General features: G+C 42.8%; 1 long non-coding RNA gene across 1 annotated transcript; it reads left to right on the forward strand.

Moving 5' to 3' along the window:
- The first annotated feature begins 39 nt into the window (after nt 1-39).
- On the forward strand, nt 40-23,153 carry LOC111751541 (uncharacterized). Its single transcript, XR_002786645.2, has 8 exons — nt 40-2,657; nt 9,234-9,292; nt 18,337-18,374; nt 18,834-18,927; nt 19,348-19,450; nt 20,343-20,492; nt 21,120-21,251; nt 22,103-23,153. It is a non-coding gene; the product is annotated as an uncharacterized LOC111751541 (long non-coding RNA).
- Nucleotides 23,154-25,135: the final 1,982 nt, after the last annotated feature.

Consider the following 25,135-nt stretch of genomic DNA (forward strand, 5'->3'; position numbering starts at 1 on the left):
CCCTAACACACTCAGAGTGTCCTTTCCCTTCAGTTTTCATGCCCCAGTCAAGACCCATAGTTCCCCTTTTGACCCCTGCGCTGATACAGAAGCTCCCTTGGCCTTTCAGTCTTGGCTGACACCCTGACGTTCCAACAGTTGTCCTGGCTGTGGTAAGAGGCCTGCAGTGAGTAAGGACAACAGGAATGTGGTTGCTCCATTGCTGACCAATCATCCTGGGGTCCTGTCAGCACGTGAGCCCCAGGGGCTGGGTAGAGGGGTTGCTGAGGGCTGGCAGACTACCACTGTCTGGGACACAATGAAGACAGAACAATCAGAAACCCCTGGCTTATACTCTGGCTGGTGGGGTTTCTAGCAGCACTGAATGCAATGTGGCTACAGAGACCCAGTCCTTCTCCCCTGCCCCTCCCCGCACAAAGAATTTACCATCAAATGCAGCATTGTAGGCTTAATATCAAATACAAGGGAGCAAGAAAACCATTCAATCTAATAAGCACAGAGGCCAAAGTCTAAGTAAGTTGAGTTTTGAGCTGGACTTTGAGGATGGGGTTTTCTGTAAAAAAAAAATTAAATGCATATATAGATGTGGGTCTCTTTTGTCCAGGATTGCTGACAATGCATCAAGAGCAATGCTGCTAGGGAGGTTATCTGAAAATAGTTTATATTACTTCTACTTCTCTTTTTATTTTGAAATAATTTTAGATTTACTGAAAAGTTGCAAAAAATAGTACAAAGAGTTTCCAAATACCCCTTGCACAGCTTCTTCTAAGGTTCACATCTGACATAGCCACAATCCAATTATTGCAACTAGGAAATTGTATTGAACCAGCATTATTACCTAACTTCACTCACATTTCACCACTTTCATTAATGTCCTTTTTCTGGCCCAGGATCCAATTCTTTGTGTTTAATTGTCATATCTCCTTAGTCCCCTCCAATCTGTGACAGTTCTTTCTCTTGCAAGATCTTGATAATTTAGAAGAATCTTGGCCAGTTATTGTGCAGGATGTTCCTCAATTTGAGCATATCTGTTTAAAGCTTTCTCATGATGAGATTGAGGTTAAGTGTTTTTGGCAAGAAGGCCGCAGGAGGGTTGTGCCCTTTCAATACATGACATCAGGAGGCACATGATGTCCATGTGTCTTATTACTGGTAATGCTAACTTTGATCCCTTGCTTAAGGGGGTGTCTTCCAGGTTACTATTCTTCTCTCTGCCATTAATACTAAGATAGGGCATTCTGCTGTAACAAGCAACTCAAAACTCTTTGGGGTTTAATACAATGAGAGTTCATTTCTTGCTTACACAAACCCCATATTTGATGTTCCAGGTTGGGCAGCTGTCCTGGGCAACTCTCCTTCAAGACTGATGAAGCAGCCAGGCCTCTCCTACCCTGTGATTCTACCATCCTGTGGTACTCCTTGGAATCTCCTGTTGAGTCCTGTCTTAGTTTCTTAGTGCTGCTGTAACAGAAATGAACAGGAATTTATTTTCTTAGAGTTTAGGAGGCTAGAAGTCTGAATTCAGAGCACTGGCTCTAAGGGAAGGTCCTTGTCCCAGTGTTCCTCAGTTCTTTGGTGATCTCCATGTGGTATCTATCTTTCCCGCATTTATGCTTGCTTCTTTGTGCCTAACCTGCTCTTTTTAGATCTCAAAAGTGACTATGTTTAAGACACACTCTATGATATGGGCTCATTAACATGACAAAACCCTATTCCAAGATGGAATTACATCCACAGGTACAGGGGGTAGGATTCCAACACATATTTTTTTGGGGGGGAGCCATACTTCAATCCATAAGAAGCACTTTGCCTGCATCTGGTGGACAAGTAAAGAGAAAGAGCCTAGAGGGCCACACAGGATGCTTTAGGGGTCAGGCCTGGAAGTCATTCACTACTGGTATTCCTATCTCACTGGCCAGAACTCAGTCACATGGCACCAAACTGGAAGGGAGCCTGAGAGATAAGACAATCCATGTGGCCTCTAGAGCCAGACAGCGTGGTTTCCAAATCCAGCTGTGGGACCTTCAGGGAAAGACTTAACCTTTTGTGCCTCAGTTTCCCCACCTGTGCAATGGGATAGTGATAATTCCTCCCTCATGGGATCGTTGACAGCTGTAAATATGATTCTCCAATTGAAGCACTTAGCTCAGTGCTGGGCAAGGAGGCCAGTTTGGAAGCTGGTCCCCTGGCATACCAGGGAGAGCGGAGACCACCAGAGATGGTGATATAAAAGGCACAGCCTTGGCCTTTTTCCCTCAGATCTCTCTGATTTCACTGAGCTTATAGCTACTTCCATTTAGAGATCCCATCTCCTTTTCAAACCTTCTCAGACCCTTCATGGCTTCTGCCACCACTGCCCCACAGAGCACAGGGCAGTCTCATCTGCATCTCCAAGTGGGTGGGAGCTTATGCCAAGTGATCAGGGGCACAGCCAGAGCTGATCTGTGCTTAAAATTTTCTGGAAGTTCCGGTGTTCAGTGTTGGTGGGATGAAATAGTGATCATGTTTGGAAATAGTTGCACAAACCAGGAACTTGGGGTTCTGAGAACTTTGAAAAGCCTGGTGGAAGGTGAGCAGGTGCCAGAACACAGAAGCTTGCGGCAACTTTTCTGAGAACTCCAGGTTTTGACTGAGGGCCTGGGGGATCGGTTGCAGAGGTAAGTGCAGAAGTGGGAATGGTACAGGGCTTTCATTGTAGGAAAGCCACCAAGACTGCTATACGCAGGGGGGTTAGATGGCAGGAGAGAGAGGGCAGAAGAGGGTTAAGCAGAGAAATTGCAGCCCTGCCCAGAGGCAGACCCCAGTCATGCCACTGTTAACAAGAGTAGCTAGAATGTGTAGAAATGCACTTTTCTTAGCATTGCTGTCTTCCATCTCCTCACCAGAGCAGAGTGCATTAAGCCAAGGAAGAGGTCAAAGCACCATTTCTGCCCAATGCCTGCATCTTTCCCCTGGATGTTTATGCTTAATTCTGGACCCCTGTTACCTGGAAATTGAGGCTGGTTCTCAGATTCCCACCAAGGTTAAGCACTTTACTACCAGTTCTTTCCTGCACCCGGCCTGGGCTTATGTCTGAGAAGACTCAGAATCCTACACTCATACTGTATGGCTGGACTGATAAGAAAGCCCTACCTTATCTTTCTATAGTACTTCACAGTTTATTGGAGTCCCTGGGTGGTGTAAACAATTAACACATTTGGCTGTTAACCAAAAGGCTGGCAATTCGGATCCATTCAGAGGTGTCTCAGAAGAAAGTCCTGGGGATCTTCTTCAGAAAAATCAGCCATCGAAAACTCTGTGGAGCACAGTTCTACTCTGGCACACACGGGTTTGCCATGAGGTGCGGTCAGTTTAACAGCACAGGACTGATTTTACACTTTATGAAAACTTCTTTTGCCTGGGCTATTTTATTTAAAATCAACTTATAAAGGAATGATTTATAGGCAATAAAATATACTCATTTAAGTGTACAGTCAAATGAGTTTTTTTTCTCTTTTTTTTAATTGAACTTTAAATGAAGGTTTACAGAACAAACTAGGTTCTCAACAAACAGTTAGTACACACACTGTTCTATGACATTGGTTAACAACCCCACGACATGTCAACACTCTCCCTTCTTAACCCTGGGTTCCCTATTACTAGCTTTCTTGTTCCCTCCTACCTTCCAGTCCCTGCCCCGGGGCTGGTGAACCCCTTTAGTCTTGTTTTGTTCCATGGGCCTGTTCAATCTTTGGCTGAGGGGTGAACCCCAAGAGTGGTCTCATTACTGACCTGAAAACGTTTCCTATGGCCATACTCTCAGGGTTTCTCTAGTCTCTGTCAGGTCGTCAAGTCTGGTCTTCCTTTTTGAGTTAGAATTTTGTTCCATATTTTTTTCACCTCTGTCCAGGACCCTCTATTGTGATCCCTGTCAGAGCAGTCGGTGGTGGTAGCCAGGCACCATCTAGTTGTACTGGACTCAGTCTGGTGGAGGCCATGGTATATGTGGTCCATTAGTCATTTGGACTAATTTTTCCCTTGTGTCTTTAGTTTTCTTCATTCTTCCTTATTCCTGAAGGGGTGAGGTCAGTGGAGTATTCTAGATGGCTGATCATAAGCTTTTAAGACCCCAGGTGCTACTCATCAAAGTAGAAAGTAGAATATTTTCTTTATAAAGTCTGTTATGCCCATTGAGTTAGATGTTCCCTGAGACCATGGTACCCACAGCCCTCAGCCCAGCAATTCGGTTCCTCAGGGAGTTTGGATGTGTCTATGGAGCTACCCTGGCCCTACCTTGTACAGGTTGCGCTGTCTTCCCCAGCACTGTGTACTGTCTTACCCTTAACCAAAGTTACCACTTATCTATTAAGTGTTTTTCCATCCCCACTCCTCCCCACCCTAAACCAAAAAAACCAAACCCACTGCCGTTGAGTTGATTCCGACTCATAGCGACCCTATAGGACAGAGTAGAACTGCCCCACAGAGTTTCCAAGGAGCGCCTGGCAGATTTGAACTGCTGACCTTTTGGTTAGCAGCCGTAGCACTTAACCACTATGCCTAAAAAAAAAAAAATGCCTAGCAACTATCAAATATTGTTTCTTTTTGTATGTAAATCTTTTCATGAGTTTTTACAGTAGTGGTCTCATGCAATATTTGCCCTTTTATGATTGACTTTGGAAACCCTGGTGGCGTAGTGGTTAAGTGCTACAGCTGCTAACCAAAGGCTCAGCAGTTTGAATCTACCAGGTGCTCCTTGGAAACTCTATGGGACAGTTCTACTCTGTCCTATAGGGTCGCTATGAGTCGGAATTGGCTCGATGGCACTGGGTTTGGTTTGGTTTGGTTTTATGATTGGCTTATTTCGTGCAGCATAATGTGCTCCAGATACATGCACGTTATGAGATGCTTCACAGATTCATCATCGTTCTTCATCGTTGCGTAGTAGTCCACTGTGTGTATGTACTGCCGTTTGTTTATCCATTCATTTGTTGTTTCCATCTTTTCGTTATTGTGAACAATGCTGCAAGGAACGTGGGTGTCATGGATTGAATTATGTCCCTCCAAAAATATGTGTATCAACTTGGTTAGGCCATGATTCCCAGTATTGTGTGGCTGTCCTTTGATTTGTGATTGTAATTTTATGTTGAGAGGATTAGGATGGGATTGTAACACCACCCTTACTCAAGTCACCTCCCTGATCCAATGTAAAAGGAGTTTCCTTGGGATGTAGCCCACACCACCTTTTATTTCTCAAGAGATAAAAGCAAAGGGAAGCAAGCAGAGAGTTGGGGACCTCATACCACCTCATACCTCATACCACCAAGAAAGCAGCACCAGGAGTAAAGTGTATCTTTGGACCTGAGGTTCCTCCGCTGAGATGGTCCCAGACTAATGCATCACAAGGACCTTCCTCCAGAGTTGACACAGAGAGAAAGTCTTCCCCTGAAGCTGATGCCCTGAATTTGGACTTATATCCTACTTGACTGTGAGAGAATAAAATTCTCTTTGTTAAAGCCATACTGTTGTGGTATATCTGTTATAGCAGTACTAGATGGCTAAGATAATGGGTGTGCATATATCTATTCATGTGATGACTCTTATTTCTCTAGGATATATTCCTAGGAGTGGGATTGCTGGATCATATGGTATTTCTATTTCTAGCTTTCTAAGGAAGTGCTATATCATTTTCCAAAGTGGTTGTATCATTTTGCATTCCCACCAGCAGTGTATAAGAGTTCCAGTCTCCCTGCAGCCTCTCCAACATTTGTTATTTTCTGTTTTATTGGTTCATCCCGGTAATCCCGGGGTGAGATGGTAACTCACTGTGGTTTGACTTGCATTTCTCTGATGACTAGTGATTGTGAGCATTTCCTCATGTGTCTGTCGGCTGATCGAATGTCTTCTTTGGTGAAGTGTCTGTTCATTTCCCTTGCCCATTTTTTAATTGGATTACTCAAGTTTTTGTTGTAGAGGTGTTGGATTTTCTTGTAGATTTTAGAGATTAGACCTTTGTCTGATTTGTAATAGCCAATTTTTTTTTTCTCAGTCTGTAGGTTATCTTTTTACCCTTTTGGTGAAGTCTTTTGATGAGCATAAGTGTTTAATTTTTAGAAGATCCCAGTTATCTAGCTTATTCTTTGGAGCTTGTGTGTTGTTGGTTGTGATTTGTATCCTCTTAATGCCATGTTGTAGGGCCTCTAGGGTTGATGCTATTTTTTCTTCTATGAACTTCTTAGTTTTTGGCTTTATATTTAGGTCTTTGATCCATTCTGAGTTAGTTTTTGTATATGGCATGTGGTATGGGTCCTGTTTCTTTTTTTTGCAGATGGGCATCCAATTTTGCCAGAACCATTTGTTAAAAAAAAAAAACTGTGTTTTCCTCATTTGATGGACTTTGGGCCCTTGTTGAAGATCAGGTGACCATAGCTTTGTGGATTTACGTCTGGGTTCTCAATTCTGTTCCATTGGTCAATGTATCTGTCGTTGTACCAGTACCAGGCTCTTTTGATTACCATAGCTGTATAGTAGGTTCTGAGGTCAGGTAGTGGGCGTTCTCCTACTTTATTCTTCTTTTTCAATAGTGCTTTACTTATCCGGGGCTTCTTCCCTTTCCATAGAAACTTAATAAGTTTTTCCATCTCTTTAAAGAATGTCTTAGGTATTTGGACTGGTATTGCACTGTATCTGTAAATCGCTTTGGGTAGAATTGTCATTTTCACAATGTTGAGTCTACCTATCCATGAGCATGGTATGTTTTTCCGTTTATATAGATGTCTTTTGGTTTCTCATTGTAGTGTTTTGTAGTTTTCCTTGTATAGGACTTTTACATCCCTAGTTAGATTTATTCCCAAGTATTTTATTTTTTTTAGGGGCTGTTATAAATGGTATTGTTTTCCTGATTTCCTTTTCATTATTCTCTTTATTGATGTATAGGAATCCAACTGATTTTTGTATGTTGCTCTTGTGTCCTGCTACTCTGCTGAATCTTTCTATTAGTTCCAGTAGTTTTCTGGTGGAGTCTTTGGGATTTTCTAAGTATAGTATCATATCATGAACAGATAGGGACAGTTTAACTCTTTTATTACCAATCTGGGTGCCCTTTATTTCTGTTTCTTGCCTTATTGCTCTAGCTAAGACTTCCAACACAGCATTAAACAGGAGTGGTGATGAAGGGCATCCTTGTCTTGTTCCTGTTCTCAAGGAGAATGTTTTCTGCCTCTCTCCATTGAGAATGATGTTGACTATTGGCTTTGCATAGATGCTCTTTACTGTGCTGACAAATTTCCCTACTATATTTTATTGAGAGTTTTTTTTAATCAGGAATGGGTGTTGGACTTTGTCAAATGCCTTTTCTGCATCAACTGAGATGATCATGTGATTCTTTCCTTTTATTTATGTGGTGGATTACATTGATTGATTTTCTAATGTTAAACCATCCCTGCATACCTGCTATGAATCCTACTTGGTCATGGTGTATTATTTTTTTGATATGATGTTGAATTCTATTAGTTAGAATTTTTGCATCTATACTCATGAGACATGTTGGTCTGTAATTTTCTTTTTTTTTTGTGGTGTCTTTGCCTGGTTTTGGTATCAGGGTCTTGCTGGCTTCATAGAATGAATTTGGAAGTATTGCTTCCTTTTCTATGTTCTGAAATAGTTTGAGTAGTACTGGTGTAAGCTCTTCTCTGAATGTTTGTTAGAATTCTCCAGTGAAGACTTCTGGGCCAGGGGTTTTTTTGGTTGGGAGTTTTTTTTTTTTTTTTACCTTTTCAATCTCTTCTCTTGTTATGGGTCTGTTCAGATTTTCAGTGTCACTTTGTGTTAGTTTAGGTAGGTAACCTGTCTCTAGAAATGTGTCCATTTCCTCTAAGTTTTCAAATTTGTTGGAGTATTGTTTTTCATAAATGGCCTGACCCAAGCCATGGTCTTTTCAATCACATCATATGCATGGGAAAGCTGGATAATGAATAAGTAAGACCAAAGAAAAATTGATGCCTTTGAATTATGGTGCTGGCAAAGAATACCGAGTATACCATGGACTGCCAAAAGAATGAACAAATCTGTCTTGGAAGAAGTACAGCTAGAATGCTCATTGGAAGCAAGGATGGCGAGACTTCATCTCACATACTTTGGAAATATTATCAGGAGGGACCAGTACCTGGAGAAGGACATCATGCTTGGTAATGTTAGAGGGTTAGTGAAAATGAGGAAGACCTTCAATGAGATGCTTTGACACAGTGGCTGCAGCAATGGGCTCAAGTATAACAACAATGGCACAGGACCAGGCAGTGTTCTGTTCTGTCGTACATAGAGTCTCTATGAGCCGGAACCAACTTGATGGCACGTAAGAACAACAACCACAGGGTAGTTCTATGTTTAACTTTTTGAGGAACTGCCACACTTTCCCACAGGGGCTGCTGTGTCATTTTACACTCCCACCAGCAATGGGTGAGGGTTCCAATTTCTCCACATCCTCACTAATACCTGCCATTTTCTGGTTTTCTGATAATAACCTTCTTAAATCCAAAACAAAACCCATTGCCATTGAGTTGATTCTGACTCATAGTGACCTTATAGGACAGAGTAGAACTGTCCCACAGGGTTTCCAAGGAATGGCTGGTGGATTTGAACTGCTTACTTTTTGGCTAGCAGCCAAATGCATAACCACTGTGTCATAAGGGCTCCAATAGCCATCTTAGTGGGGGTGAAGTGGTATCTCGTTGTGGTTTTGATGTGCATTTCTTGTTGCTAGAGGGAAAATGGTTAAAGTACTTGGCTGCTAACCAAAATGTTGGTGGATCGAGTCCACCCAAAAATGTCTTGGAAGAAAAGCCTGGTGATCTACATCTGAAAATTCAGTCATTGAAAACCCTATGAAGCATAGTTTTACTCTGATATACATGGAGTCACCATGAGCTGGAATTTACTTGATGGCAACTGGTAAAATGACTTTTGACATTGAGTATCTTTTCATGTACTTGTAGGTCATTTGTATATCTGAAATGTCGATGCAAATCTTTTGCCCATTTTATGGTTGGATCATTTATTTTTTTCTTGTTGAGTTGTACTAGACCTTTATATGTTTTGGATATTAAACCCTTATCAGGTATATGGTTCCCATATATTTTCTCCCATTCTATAGGTTTTTTCAAATTCTTGATAAAGTCCTTTGATGAACAAACATTTTTAATTTTGATTTAGTCCAATTGATCTATTTTTTCTTTTGTTGCTTGCATGCTGGTGTCTTTCAGAGTAAAGAAGACAGACGCGCCAGGTTGACTCGTATCATCCACACACACACACCTAAGAGGTGAGTAGTTGTTTCCTATCCCCACTTTACAGAGCAGCAAAATAGAGACAGAGAGGTGAGTGAGAGGTGCCAAGTCTGTGTGCTAAGGTATGATTCTCTCTCCAGGCCTCTTGGTTTTGTCAAATGCAGAAGATCCCTCTAAGGACTTAGGTTGGGTACTGGGCTGGCCAGAGGTGGCCATGCTGCCCATTATGGGAGGGGTATAATTCCTCACGATAAGAATGTGAGTGAGAGTCCCTGTGAGTGGATCTGTGTGATGATTCTGAAGCCAGTGGAGGCTGTGGAGGGTACAACTCAAAGATAACAAACATGCAGGAAACTTCTACCGTCCAGGCCAGTTCCTGCTATCTGTCTCTGCCTCTCTTTTCTTTTCCCCAGGAAAGATGTTCTCAAGGCCTCTGGCAGCTTTCCCACCACAACCAGAGGTCATCCCAGATTTCAGCATGAAGGGCACGGGAGGGCTTGCTGTGGACTGGCACTAGGAAGCAAGAAGGTGGCCCACAGTAGGGAGGTACCAGGTGTAACATCTGTTCTATGTGTGAAAGAAGTAACAGGGCCATGTGTATCAGCCTTGCGATGACACAATTGGCTCATTCCATCCCACTGTCCTTCTTCCTCTTCTTCCCTCAGCATGTCCTTGAAGCTCTGTGCCGTACTGGGAGCTAAGGTGGGGTAGGTGTTTTTGTACCATTTAATTACAGCAGGCAGTTTAACTAGTACATTCAGTAACCAGGATGTATTTAACTAGTACATTCAGTAACCAGGATTGAGCGGTAAACTTGGCCTCTGGATCTTACCTCTTCCTGTCAAATAATAGATCCTCATCTCCCAGCCACTTCAGCCAGTTCACGAGAAAAGCACTGAAAGAAGAAACTAAAAGGTTTAATGGGGGACAGAAAGAGGTAAAAGAACCATAAAACATATAACCTTGACCCAGGCCTCTACAGGGCAGGGTCGGGAACTGAGTAGGGTGAGGGTCAGCCCTGTCTGTGTGATGGGACATTTGGCAGTCTGGTAGAGACTGTGGACTCCTTCTCATGGGAAAAAAAGAAAATGTATAGGATTACAATTAAATTAGGAGACCCTGGGTGGCTCAGTTAAGCACTCGACTACCAGGTGAAAGGTTGGTAGTTTGAACCCACCCAGAGGCACATCTGGAGACAGGCCTGGTGCTCTACTTCTGAATAGTCATAGCCTTGAAAACTTTATGGAGCAGTTCTGCTCTGCACAAAGGGGGTTGCCATGAGTCAGAATTGACTCCATGACAACTAACAGCAAGAATTACATTGCAACACTTTTATAAAAAATAGTTAAAACATGTAAAATAAAACAAGTGTGCTTCTTTATGAATATATCGGACCACAAGACCTGGCTGGGACTGGTAAGGAAGAATTGCAGAGAGTTGGTGAGGGTAAAGAATTACTTTGAGTTGTGGGCAGATGCCACCTGATAGGCAAGCCTCAGGGGTTCCATGGGTGGGTGGTTTTGTTGTGGTTTGTAGACTTCATTTATCGTGGAAAACCAAAAAAAAACATTGCTATTGAGTCGATTCCGACTCTTAGCCACCTTACAGGACAAGTAGAAGTGCCCCATAAGGTTTCCAAGGAGCACTTGGTGGACTTGAACTGCCAACCTCTTGGTTAGCAGCCATAGCTCTTAACCACTAGACCACCAGAGTTTCCATGAAGGAAGGGCTAAATTTCACTTAGAGATGTTGAAACAAAAATCATGTTAAGCCAATAATAGAAACTAATTGACGTTTATTTAATATGCAACCAACCAAGCCCACTGCTGTTGACTTGATTCCAACTCATAGTGACCCCATAGGGTTTCTGAGGCTGTGACTCTCTATGGAAGCAGACTGCCTCATTCTTCTCCTGATTAGCTGCTAGTGGTTCCGAACTGATGAACTTTCGGTTAGCACTTGATTGCTTTAACCACTGCACCACCAGGGCTACTTTTATTTAATATACTATTTGCAAACTGGGGTAATATTCTGTAAGAATGGTGTGGGGACAGCATCTGACCTCCTCTAACTTCACAAGGGGGGAGGAGAACCAAGATTAATAGCCCAAAGCTTAGTCCTATGAGGTGGAAATCAGACATGCCTCCTCCCTCCACCATCTTTATCAATTCTGATGCGAACTATTCCTCCCACAGCACTCTACTTCTCTGCTGGGTTCGATAATTCATTGCAAGGGCCACACAGAACTCAGACAATACTCATGATTATGGGGTGTATTAGGGAAGTAACAGGTTATAATTCAAGTTGAGGAATGCTCAGTATACATACAGCCTCTTCCCAGCCTTGCCCTCAGGTAGATCTCTCCCTGGCACTTGGCCCCTCAGCCTGGCCCCTGCTCTGCTTGGGCAAGTGTTACAAAACTCTTTTAACTCTGCTGATAAGTGTCTGGAGGCACCCTACTCCACCAGCAGGCCTTGGCCTGAAGGTACTCAGCTCTACCTCTGTGTGTCAGAAAACCCAGCTCCACCAAATTCCTGAAGGCACCCTACTCTGACAGCAAGCTTCTTGCCCAAAGACACTCAGCTTTCTTGATCTGTGGGGTGGGAAGCCCACTGTGGGATCTCCTGCTGTTCTCTCCTGTTGCAGTTTCTCTGCCACCACTTCTCGCCATCTTCAGTGTTACAGCTCTCTCTCTTCCAGTCTCCTGGTTCCAGGAGCTTCTCAGTGCAGGGATCCCAGCTCCGCTCTTAGCCCTTCTTGCTTAGTAGTGGTGAGATCCTCTCCTGCTCTGGAATTGGCTCTGTTTTAAGCCTAGCAGTTTGGCAAAACTGACCAATCCCCTTGGTTGGCCATGATTAGCTTATTTACATAGTCCCACCCAATCACTTGGGTGGGAGTTACATACAAGACTAAAGTGAGAAAAGCCACACAAAAGAGATCCATCACGCCACACTAGTGTTATTAGACATTTGATATAGCAGTTAAGAGCAAAAAGTCTAAAGTTAGAATACCAAAAACCAAAACCAAAACCATTGCCATCTAGTTGATTCTGACTCATAATGACCGTATAGCACAGAATAGAACTGCTCCCTGGTGTTTCCAAGGAGTGCCTGGTAGATTCCAACTGCCGACCTTTTGGTTGGCAGCCATAGCTTTTAACCACTACGCCACCAGTGTTTCCAAAGTTAGAATACTTTGGTTCAAATCTTGGCTCAAACATTCATTGTGCACTGCACATTCCAACTCGAGAGTCAAAAATGTTCCAATGAATAATTACTATGCCATCTTATTGCTAGTAATTATTCATTGACATGAAAATGGGACCATAATAATGTTTGCATAAAAACAATTTACCCTAAAATATAACTTCTAGTCTGATGTTGGAGTTTCTGTTTCTTGAAACTGGCTGCACGTGGATAATTCTTCAAAAGACCACAGGCCTGAGGCTAGACTATTATTTGACTTAAAGGTGATTTTTAGGAGACCAGTTCTGGCTAAGAACTTAAGGTTCAAAGATTATATCATGGTGGTATAATCACCTCAACCTCTACGGCTCCAGAAATCTGGATTCTGTGAAAATTAAAAAACTTCGTTTCTCAGAGGTTTTTTTTTTTTTTTAAAAAAGCACAAACCCATTGCTGTCAAGTCGATTTTGACTCACAGTGACCCAATAGGACAGAGTGGGACTGCCCCATAGGGTTCCAAGGAGCACCTGGTGGATTTGAACTGCTGACCTTTTGGTTAGCAGCAGAATTCTTGACCACTATGTCACAAGGGTTTCCTTTCAGAGATTAGTGTAAATGAAAGTGTGATCCTTCTTCCTCTCCCAGTTTGCAGAGTACCCAGGTGAGTCCAAGCCTCTGGGGCTCTGAGGCGACTGGGCGACTTTCAGGCTTCCCTGCCCATTGAGAAGGGTCGAGATGACAGAGGAAAAAGCAACTCGCAAACTTAGCATCAAGTTTTCATTATTGAATATTTAAAATCCTATACTTCCGCATCAGCATAGACTGAGCATTTCATTAGGGTGAGGCACCCAACTGCCCCTGTTTAGCCAAAGCAAATAGCTGCTCATTTTGTTCACATGAGTCTAAGGTGGCCGAAGGGCAAAGACACGACTGACTGCCTGCCACAGCCCCTACCCTTCGCCTTCACCCTGCAAAGTAAGCCCACATCAGGAAATTGACTTTGAAAAGTGACACAGCCAGGGCCACATGGTGCTCAGGGGCAGAAAGAGGAGACAGTCCCCCTTGGCCTCACTCTTCAGCCTATTCTCCCTGCCTCAAACCCAGCTCTCTCCATGCAAAATAAAGACAGCATTTGTAGCTACTACTTTGAGGTTGTGACCTCTCTCCTGACACCAGGGGAAATTTGGAATGAGGTTGGAGATGGTTTTTGGAAAGGGCATTGGGTTATTTATTTATTTATTGTCTGTGAGGCTATTTTAGTTGGCTCAAGGTTATGGTAGAAAAAGAATATAAAAGAAGGCTTTGCCATTTTCTGAAAACCTACCTTTAGGAAAGAAATTGTATGGGAACCTGAACACACCTCCATCTTTGCAGGTTTTTTTCTTGTACCTGAGAGGCCTGCTTGATGGCTAGAAAGATGGGAGGGCTCATGAAATTCAACAGGGCAGGGAGATTGGGATTTGTCTTCCTAAGTTAGCAAAATTCAAACAGCCTCATTGAAAGGAATACTGATGATATCCATTTAAAAAGAACTCCCAGATCTGTCTGGCAAATTCTGGCTCTGTCATTTTGTGGAGATGGTGTGATGGCTCTCTAATAAGTCGGTTAGTGCATAACAAAGGCTGACTTTCTCCCCCTGAAGTAAAGGGCACCCTATCCCTTCACCCCCTTTCCCATCTCACCCCACAGCCTAGTAATGTGCTTACAGAGAAGTTTCACAGTGAACCATTATAGAGAAACAGAAAGCATCACGTTCTGACACTGGTACCAAAAGGAAGGCATGAGACTCATGGGCGCCCAGAGAAACTGAGCCCTGCCCACTGACCTCCCGGTCCATCCTTCTAGACCCTGCATTTTTGTGCCTTCTACAGTTCCTCAGAGGGCAAAAAACTAGACCGGAGGCTAACTGTGGAATAGATCACCAATTGCTCATATGCTGAAATGGAAGAAAATTAGAACAAGTCCACAAAGGCCAAAGTACGACCTTGAGTATATCCCACCTGAATTTAGAGACCATCTCAAGAATAGGTTTGACACATTGAACACTAATGATTGAAGACCAGACAAGTTGTGGAATAACATCATGGACATCATATGTGAAGAAAGCAAGAAGTCTTTAAAAAGACAGGAAAGAAAGAAAAGACCAAAATGGATATCAGAAGAGACTCTGAAAGTTGCTCTTGAATGTCAATCAGCTAAAGCAAAAGGAAGAAATGATGAAGTAAAAGAACTGAACAGAAGATTTCCAAGGGTGGCTCGAGAAGACAAAGTAAAGTATTATAATGATGTGTGCAAAGAGCTGGAGATAGAAAACCAAAAGGGAAAAACACACTTGGCATTTCTCAAGCTGAAAGAACCGAAGAAAAAATCCAAGCCCCGAGTTGCAATAGTGAAAGATTCTATGGGGAAAGTATTAAATGACGCAGGAAGCATCAGAAGAAAATGGAAGGAATATACAGAGCCATTATACGAAAAAGAATTGGTTGATGTTCAGCCATTTTAAGAGGTAGCATATGATCAGGAACAGGTGGTACTGAAGAAAGAAGTCCAAGCTGCACTGAAGGCATTGGGGAAAAACAAGGCTCCAGGAATTGACAGAATATCAATTGTGGTATTTCAACAAATGGATGCAGCTCTGGAAGTGGTCCTGAGCCAAGAAATTTGTAAGACAGCCACCTGGCCAACTGACTGGAAGAGATCCATATTTAAGCCTATTCCCAAGAAAAGTGATCTGACTGAATGCGGAAATTATCAAATAATATCATTAATATCACACGCAAGCAAAATTTTGCTGAAGATCATTCAAAAGCAGCTACAGCAGTATATCAACAGGGAACTGCCAGAAATTCAGGCTGGATCTGGAAGACGATATGGAACCAGGGATATCATTGCTGATGTCAGATGGATCCTGACTGAAAGCAGAGAATACCAGAAGGATGTTTACCTGTGTTTTATTGGCTATGCAAAGGCAATTGACTGTGCAGGTCATAAATTATGGATAAATTGCAAAGAATGGGAATTCCAAAACACTTAATTTTGCTCATGAGGAACTTGGACATAAATCAAGAGGCAATTGTTCAGACAGAACAAGGGGATACTGCATGGTTTAAAGTCAGGAAAGGTGTGTGTCAGGGTTGTATCCTTTCACCATACCAATTCGATCTGCATGCTGAGCAGATAATCTGAGAAAAAAAATGAGAAGCTGGACTATATGAAGAAGAACGGGGCATCAGGATTGGAGGATGGCTCATTAACAACCTACGTCATGCAGATGACACAACTCTGCTTGTTGAAAATGAAGAGGACTTGAAGCACTTACTGATGAAGATCAAAGACCACAGCCTTCTGTATGAATTACACCTCAGCATAAAACAAATATCCTCACAACTGGAACAATAAGCAGCATCATGATAAATGGAGAAAATATAGAAGTTGTTAAGGCCTTCATTTTACTTTGATCCACAATCAATACCCATGGAAGCAGCAGTCAAGAAATCAAAAGACACATTGCATTGGGCAAATCTGCTGCAAATGACCTGTTAAAAATGTTGAAAAGCAAAGATGTCACCTTGAAGACTAAGGTGTGTCCGACCCAAGACATGGTGTTTTCAATGGCATTGTATGCATGTGAAAGCTGGATAATGAATAAGGAAGACTGAAGAAGAACTGACACATTTGAATTGTGGTCTTAGTGAAGAATATTGAATATACCATGGACTGCCAAAAGAACAAACAAATCTGTCTTGGAAGAAGTACAATCAGAATGCTCCTTAGAAGCAAGGATGGCAAGACTGTGTCTTACATACTTTGGACATGTTTTCAGGAGGGATCAGTCCCTGGAGAAGGACATCATGCTTGGTAAAGTCAGGGTCAGCAGAAAAGAGGGATGCCCTTAATGAGATGGACTGACACAGTGGCTGCAATAAGAGGCTCAAGCATAATAACGATTGTGAGCGTGGCTAAAGACCAGGCATTGTTTTGTTCTGTGGTACCTAGGGTCACTATGAGTCAGAACCAACTTGATGGCACCTAACAACAACAACAACAATAACAAAGTTCTTCATTTGACTTTGGTTAAATGATAGGCATCTGCTTGGTCATATTCTCATGCCCAGCCTTTGCAGGGGCACTGAGCAAGCCCTACTGGCCTCCCTTGCCTGCCCTGAGCTCTCCACACCCTGGCCTCTGAGGCCCAAGGCAGCCACACCCCTCCTCACCTGCAGGCCTGGCTCCTTCTCCTTCTTCAGCACTCAGCTGAGATGGCACTCCCAGGACCCTGGGCAGTCCTTGACTATTGTAGACCACCATAACCTCCCAGAACTTTCAAAACATGCAATCCAGATTTCTATGCCTGGTAGGAGAGTTTATTAAAATGTTATTTTGGAGTTGATTCTTACTCATAGTGGTCCTACTTGTGCAGAGTAGAATTATTCCATAGGGTTTTCAAGGCTGTGACTTTTTGGAAGCAGATTGCTAGCATGTCTCCCCAGGCACCTCTGGGTAGGTTCAAACTGTCAACCTTATGGCTAGTAGTTGAGTGCTTAATTGTTTGTGCCACCCAGGGGCTCCTATTGAAATATTAATTCCTGTGTTTTAGCCTTTCTCTCCCATTCCAAACAGGTTTTCAGAACATAGAGTTTATGCCCTAGCAATAAATGGGGAAGAAAATAAAGGCAGAAGGAGAAGGAAAATGGGCGTGTGTAGTGGTGGGGGTGGGGAGACCCCCAGTCTCTCTTCTAGAGAAATTCAAGAGGGTCCTGGGGCCGTGGATAGAGGAGGAGAAAGGGAGGGTCACAGCTTCCAAGCAGGAGGGCAACTGGGAGTTAGAACTTAGGAATAGCTGGACAGTGATGTCCACCACGTGCCAGGCACTTACATAGGGTGAGTGTGTAACTCACTACATAACTCAGTGAGTGAGCTTTAAGCCTTTCTAACATCAAGGCACTGAGGCCCACAGGTGTTGTTATGTGCCCCAATTTGTTCATACAGCCAGTGGGCAGCAGAGCTGGGATTCAAGCTCTGCTAAGGTTGACCCTGGAGTTCTCATCCTCGCCAATGTCCCACTTCCTCCCTTCTAACCACTCTCTGCTGGGTTATGTTCCTTCATAGCTGGGTTTGTTGTTAATATCGCAGCCTGCACCTCATCCTTTTTCTCTGATGCTTCAAAAAGATGAACATAGCAACATAATGAAAAGCAACTAAGGAAGTTGTGGTTTAGCATAAAATATAATCCTGAACTTTCTGGTGGCCAAGGAGAGAAGAGTTCATATCTATTATTTGGAAAAAGAAGCATGCTGGAACTTCAGAAGAGAAACACTTCTTTTTCTGGCACTACATTCTAAAAGGAATGTATTACCTGTAGTCTTACGTGAGTGGCACCTTACTCAGTGGACGGTGTCTTCAGTTCCATAACAACTGCAGTTGCATCTTATGCATTACAGAGCTAATGCTTGATAAAAGCTCAGGGTATTAAAATATTTGGTGAAGACACCTATGACTGGGAAGCTCTGAATTACAAATGGGGGTTCAGAATTACAAGCCGGTCCTCTTACTTTTTTTTTTTTTTTTCTTTTTTTAACACTCTTTTGCTAAACTCACAATAATCTACTTCACTAAAGAATTTTTTGTTAGGAGACGAGAGGGTCAGAAATGGCTGTTCTCACAGTATCTTTCTAGAGGGTAAATGCGATTTCGTGTGTTTGGCTTTAAGTCAAAACCATATGTAGCTACAATGCTTTAATTACTAGACCACTTGGCTCTGGTGCTATAAAAGGAGCCGAAAGATGCTAGAGGTAAGATAAAGAGCTCATTTATGGCATTCACTCATCGTCTAAGTTTCATTTCTTTTCTAGGTGAGGTTCCCTAATAATCATTTACCTTCTTCTCTGTTTCAGAGTTAGTGCCTTCAAAGGAAGATTGGAACTACTTGAAGGTGAGAGTTTCCAGGTGATGGAACTTGTGTTGTAGGGGCTAGCCAGTTGCAAATGCAGTGGAATTTGGCTGTTTGTGGGAAGGGGTTTTTGGAATTGAGAGATTGGTGTCCTTGGCTAACGGAATGCTTACTACATAAATAGCCTCCTCCTCTCCCCAGATGAGTGATATGTTCATCTTGGTCAAATCATCCTACTTCAGCTTTGGAGGGAGCTCTAACACCTTCCATATCCATGTGAGGAGGATCCACGTCAGTCTTTCCCAGGGAAAGTAGGCTCCTGTCTCCAGGTGCCTTGATGACAGAGACATTTTTGTCAAAGGCTTATCTGACACAAAACTAATCCTTGACAAATTTTTGCTTGCCAAATTAGAATGAATGGGCGATGCTCTGCAGTGTTTAGGATAAGAGACTTGGACCCTATAACCCTGGCCTCTCAGCTCTCACTTGTGCCTTGTGTAGTGTGTTTTAGGAGCCAATCATGCCTTCATCCTCCACTCTCAAGAGTCTCCTCATCACCTGTGTCCTTGCAGCCTTTGCTTTCAGCACTGCGTGGGTGAGAACAAACAAATGACCTTTTTCTCTCAAAGACCCTGAAGGGTAAGATAGACTATAACAAAGAGGAATGACCCACTTAGGAGAAACCAGGTTCACCTATGAGAACAGTGACAAGCTTTGCAGGGTTGAAGACCCTTTCTCTGAGCACAATAGTAAGCTTATTAGCAACCCAGGCTGTGGGGAGCTGAGAGGGACTGAGCTGGTGGTGGTAGTGGGTCAGAGCAGGCCTGATGTAGACCCCTCAGGGAGGGACTGTGGATTCCAGGGGTCTCCAGTTGCCCATCCAGCCAGTACAGGGAGTGAGTTTCACAATACCTTGACACCCAGGAATATTTGAGTATCGGAAATATCAAAAATGACTCCTGACATTTTCATTCCTGAATTACTTTTTGAATAATTTTTTATTTCCTTTTCCTAGAGTTATAATTGTGAAAGCTGCAGTTCTAATCCATGTAGTCCTGACCAGACATGTGAAGCCACCCAAGGCTGCTTCAATAATAAGCAACAACTCCAGTCACTAAGTATGCAGCACCCAGATACCCTGCCTAGGCTTCTAGGCATGCCAGAGGGAGAAGGTGCTTAGAATGATGTGGGTACTTTGTTAGGCAACTTGATGTAGTTCCACCTTCCCCTGTGCATCTTCTTTTTTTATCCTTGCTTCCTTACACAGGAGTCCTGGTGGCACAGCGATTGAGAACTCCACTGTTAACCAGAAGGTTGGCAGTTCAAATCCACCAGGGACTCCTTGGAAACCCTATGGGGCATTTCTACTCTGCCCTATAATGTCAACTATGAGTCTATGAGTTGAACTCCATGGTAACACATTTTTTTTTTCCCTTACATAGCTCTACCAGGCTAGGGGTTGGGCGTATGTGGTGGTGGGAAGTGTCAGGGGTGGGGCATTGAGCAGGAGACTCTCTGCAGATTGCTCAGTGCTTCAAAAGACCAGGAAATCCTGGTCTCCAGGAATCCCTGAGAGGTACAAATGACTAAGCAAAATGTTGGCTGTTTGAATCCACCCAGAAGTGTCTCATAAGAAAGGCCTGGAGATCTATATTTCTGAAAGGTCACAGTCATGGAAAGTGTATGGAGCACAGCTCTACTCTGACACACATGGAGTTGACAGCAAAGTCCGAGTTGATTCTACTACAATTTTTTTTTTTTTTTTAATCCTGGTTCCCACATCAGCCTCTTGGCGACCACTGAGGCATGACATTCCAACCCTAATAAATTCTAAGAAATTGTTCCTCCATTGTTTCATTCCGAGAAATGAACCAAAGCAGAAGGACTCTTTTGGAGAAGTGGAAAGATTAAAGACAAAGGGAGTTGAGACACCTAATCCTTTAACACTAGGAGCATCGCTTTCTCTATGGGTCAGTGGGAAAATTCTGTTTGGGGTTTGGTTCTGTGCAGGGGATGTCCTAAACTCTAAGCAGAGTAAAGGCTGTAATCAAAAAGAGTGTACCTCACTGGCCTTCACGGCATCACTGGGAAATGGATATACATTTTGGTACGACCACCGATGCTGCCATTCTGAGAAATGCAACAAAGATGATATCTCAGGTAAGTGCCTGCAGGCTGTATATCTCTGCTTCTCTCTTCTTCCCATGCCTGCTCCCAATCCTTTGCCTCTACCCTTCTGCTTTAAGTACCATTTCATGACCCATCTCTCTGCTTCTAAGTTGTCCTCTCACTGATTGCCTCTCCTTCTCCTGGTGGCTCTGGTGAAGAGTTAGAAATGGATATGACCCCCTCACCTGCAAGGAGAGAATGAATGACAGCTGTGTGGTAGGGCTTGGTACTGAGGATTTTATCTAAGTATCGGTGTGTAGATTTAAGTTACTTGCTTTCTCTTTCTAGCAGAGAAAATGGTCTTTCCTTGCCTACTTAATTCTTCACAGCCTTAACAGTATTTTTTTCAGACTACAGATTACTTTCCCTACTGTTATGTAATCACTTTTCCTCCAGTCAGAGAGGGGCTGTTCATGAAAGGGGCCAATAACACTGAATTTATATAAGGTTCATTTTGATTATGTTTTCCCAAATAGTATCTACCCTCATGCCCTCCCAGTTGTAAATAATTTTGATTTTTGGTGGAAGGATTATGGAATAATCATGTTCTTGGGGAGTAGTAATGCTCTCAGTTCCTTTTTCTATTTCTTAAGATGAAAATTTTCTCTCTTCATTCAGGGCCTCAGAAATCCTCAGACCCTAATGGCGTTAAATGTTATGCCTGCTACACTGATCAAAATATTTCCTGTGACCCAGTCCCCCTTAACTGCACAGGGACAGAAACAAAGTGTGCTGTGATTATTGGCACAGGTATGGATTTTTCCACAGGTTTTTGGTGTTCATCTTCTTAAAGGGTACAGTGTATTAGCTATGTAACAAATTATGGAAAAATTTAGCAGCTTAAAATAACAAATGTTCCTTATTTCACAATTTCTGTGGATCAGCTCAGTGGCTTAGCTCAGTGGTTCTGGGTCAGGGCCTCTCGTGAAGTTGTATTCATGGTGTTGAAAAGGGGCTGTGGTCATCTGGATTGAGGACTGACTTCCAAACACAGTCATGTGGTAGTCTGAAGGCCTCAGTTTTGAGTGTCCTCATGACATATCAGCTGGTTTCTCCCAGAGCAAGTGATCAGAGAGAGAGAGAGGGCGCAAGTCAGAAGCTGCAGTATTTTTTATAATGTAATCTCTGAAGTGACATGGCATCACTTCTGTTGTCTCCTATTGGTTACACAGCCCAATCTGAATTCCTTGCGGGAGGGGACCACACAAGGGCATAAATAACGGGAGACAGGAGCCATTGGGACCTTCCCAGGGGCTGAGTACATGTAAGCAAGGGGTGGCACAGGGCCAGATGCTAGGTAATCTCTCCAAGGCTTGGAAGGAACCATCTGGCAGAAGAGGAGAGTACAGAGCATGGCTGAGACTAGGGTCCATGGGTGCTGATTAGGGAAGAGAAAACTGACATAGAGAAGAAGGCTGGAAGTCAGACCTCATATGTTCAGCTAAAGCACCTCTGTGATATGTTTTCTTCCTTACCTTTGCTTCCTTGGGGAAACCAGAGGGAAAAAATTTGAATCCCCCTCAAGATAGGTAGACATGAGGATGTGAGGAGGAGGGACAAGGTGAGAGGGAAAACTAACTCCTGGATTTTTCTCTTGGCAGTTGGTCCTTACTTTGCAGCTTTTGCTATGGGTTGTACCACTGAAAGCGCCTGCAAATTGAGTGCAACCATACTGGATAACATAGACATTCGTACCTATTGTATAGACCCCATCAGTGGGAACCCCCCCTGATGCCCATCATCTCATCAATGCTCACTGGTCTCTTCCTGCTAAACGCCTTGCTGTGACCTCTCAAACACTGCCAAGCTCACATGGCTATAAACCTGAAAAAATTGGAGGCCTCAAATGATTCTCCTCCCCAACATTTCCCTGACATTGGAAAATTAAAGAGCTGATACTTCCATAAGTGCGTGTGTGACGACTTGTTTGTATTTTAGGTTAAAAAAGAAAAAATCCTATTCACCCCTCTAATGGCGTTTTTATTTATCCCAAGCAGCACGTTTCAGATGAAGTCTGAGATGGCAGGACTTTAGACAAGGGTATCTTCAAGAATTACTGTAACCTCAACTTTGTCACAACCCATATGCTCGGCCACACACCCCTAGAACATGCCTCATTTCTGTTAAAATAAAATTATATTAAGTCAATAATACAAGTTTATTTAACAGACTATTTGCAAATTGGGGCAACATTTCTGACTAGAGAGTCAAAAATGTTCCAGAAAAGAAAATGTTTTACAGTTTTTTTTTTTTTATCCCAGCTTATTGCTTTAATGGAAACAGGGCCAGAATAAAATTTACAACATAACTTGTGGACATGCAGGATTCCATACAGTATTTACTTGAAGAACAATTCAAATAATTACTGATTGACTTTAAAACATAGCTTCTATCCTGACCTTTGGAATTGCTGGTGTCAAAACTGACTGTATGAAGATAATTCTTTAAACAGCACAATAGCCAAAGAAAACATTCTTTACTAATTAAGTTAAACTGTTGTTGAGTCCTGGTGGTGCGGTGGTTAAACGTTCAGCTACTAACCAAAAGGTCAGCAGTTTGAATCCACCAGATGGTCTTTGGAAGCCCTATGGGGCAGTTTCTACTCTATCCTATAGGGTTGCTGTGAGTCAGAAGCGACTTTGCGGCAACGAGTTTTTTTTTTTTTTTTTGGTTTGTTGTTGACTTAAAGATGGCTTTCAGGAGACCAGTTTTGGCTCAAAGTTTAAGGTTCAAAGATTATCTCAGGGCAGTAGTTTGGGGTGGGGAGTTTCAGCTATGACGGCTCCAGAAAGTCTAGATTCCATGAGAATTAAAATTCCTGTCCACATTTCCAATATTCTTAATTTCTACTCCTAAACCTTAACTGCCCTTTGACAAGGAATGTGATGTTGTATGAACAGCTCAGTGCCCAGAAGGTCCTTTCCCACAGTTTGTGAAATCCCAGGTATAGCAGAATTTCCTCCACCTAAGAACCATGCGTGTAGAATTTTTTGCCACATACTCTGAATTCCTCTGCTTCCAACACTGGACAGGTACCAGGAATGAAGGACATAGAAAACGGGGTTTGTGAAAGCAGTCTCAAATACTGAGGAAGATGGAGGTGTGTATACTGGGGATCCAGAAGAACATGCCCTCACATGGCTGGGTTAATGAACACGGGCTGACATTGACATATGAAAAATTGACCATGTTTCTGCTGTAACTTCCAAACATGTATAATGTCCTTATGGTGTTGACCCCCCAGCTGAGCGTCCCTGTAATCTGCTCAAACGGACCCCTTGATTGCCCACATTCAGTCTCCTACAAGACACAGTTATCTTCTGAAGTTGCATAAAAGAAAAAAAAAAAAATGCCCTATTACTTATTTCTTATTTGAGAGTTTGTAAAAACCAGGGATGTTTCTCTCCAGGTGTCTTTGTAATCTAGTGTTGCTGTAACAGAAATACCACAAGTGGGTGGCTTTAAAGAACAGAAATTTATTTTCTTATAGTTCTGGGGGCTAAAAGTCCAAACCTGGGTCTCTACCGTGTCATTTCCTTCCTTGTAGGTAGTCCCAGGCATTCCTTAGTACCTTGGCTTGTAGATGATCCTAACATGGCATCTGTCTTCTCCTTGTGTGTATGTATTTCTGTATCTGATTTGTTCTGTTTATAACTCAGAAGTGATTAGACTTAGAACCCATCCTACTTGGGTATGATCTATTTCACATAAAAAAGAAAATCCTAGTTCAAAATAAGATTACATCCACAGGAATAGGGGTTAGGATCCTGTCTTAGTTATCTACTGCTGCTATAACAGAAATACCACAACTGGACGGCTTCAACAAACAGAAATTTATTTTCTCACAGTTTAGGAGGATAGAAGTCCAAATTCAGGTGCCAGCTCCGAGAGAAGGCTTTCCCTCTCTGTTGGTTCTGAAGGAAGGTACTTGTCTTTTCTCAGCTTCTGCTCTTGGGTAATCTTTATGTGGCTTGGCATCTCTCGTCCCCCATCTCTGCTTCTTTTGCTTGCTTGTTTAATCTCTTTTATAGCTCAAAAGAAATTGACTTAGGACACTAATCCTGTCTCTTTAATGCAACAGAAACATCCCATTCCCAAATGGGATTATAACCAGAGGCATAGAAGTTAGGAATTACAACATGTATTTTGGCGGGGCACAGTTCAATCCATAACAGATCCCAACACATTATTTTGGGGAATATGATTTAATTTATAACACTGGTCAGTCCTTCATTTGATTCTCTTACCAGTTGGTTCTCTTTTCCTCTTGGGAACATGGCTAGGCCACATCTCTCAGTTCCCTTTGAAGTCTTATGTGGGCTAACTGAAGGGAGGAGCCTTTCTACCTCTCATGCATGATCCTCTGCCCTTTCCACCCCTGATGACTGTGTGAAGAGGATTTTGTTGCCCCAGAGGAGGGCTGAGTTTCCACACGAAAGAAGCCTGACCCATGAATTGTTACTTATGGGAGAGACACCCAGAAAGTGTTCCAACAAGCAATGTCCAATTTGGACCATGATGTGGGTAGAAAATAAATTCTTTTTGTGTTAATTCAATGAAACATGAGGGTTGTCTGTTATATCATTTAGCCTGTCCTGATGAATCGATCTTAATTGCAATACGAGGGCAGAGAT

This window comes from Loxodonta africana, chromosome 2 (genome assembly GCF_030014295.1).
Source record: "Loxodonta africana isolate mLoxAfr1 chromosome 2, mLoxAfr1.hap2, whole genome shotgun sequence".
Taxonomy (NCBI): domain Eukaryota; kingdom Metazoa; phylum Chordata; class Mammalia; order Proboscidea; family Elephantidae; genus Loxodonta; species Loxodonta africana.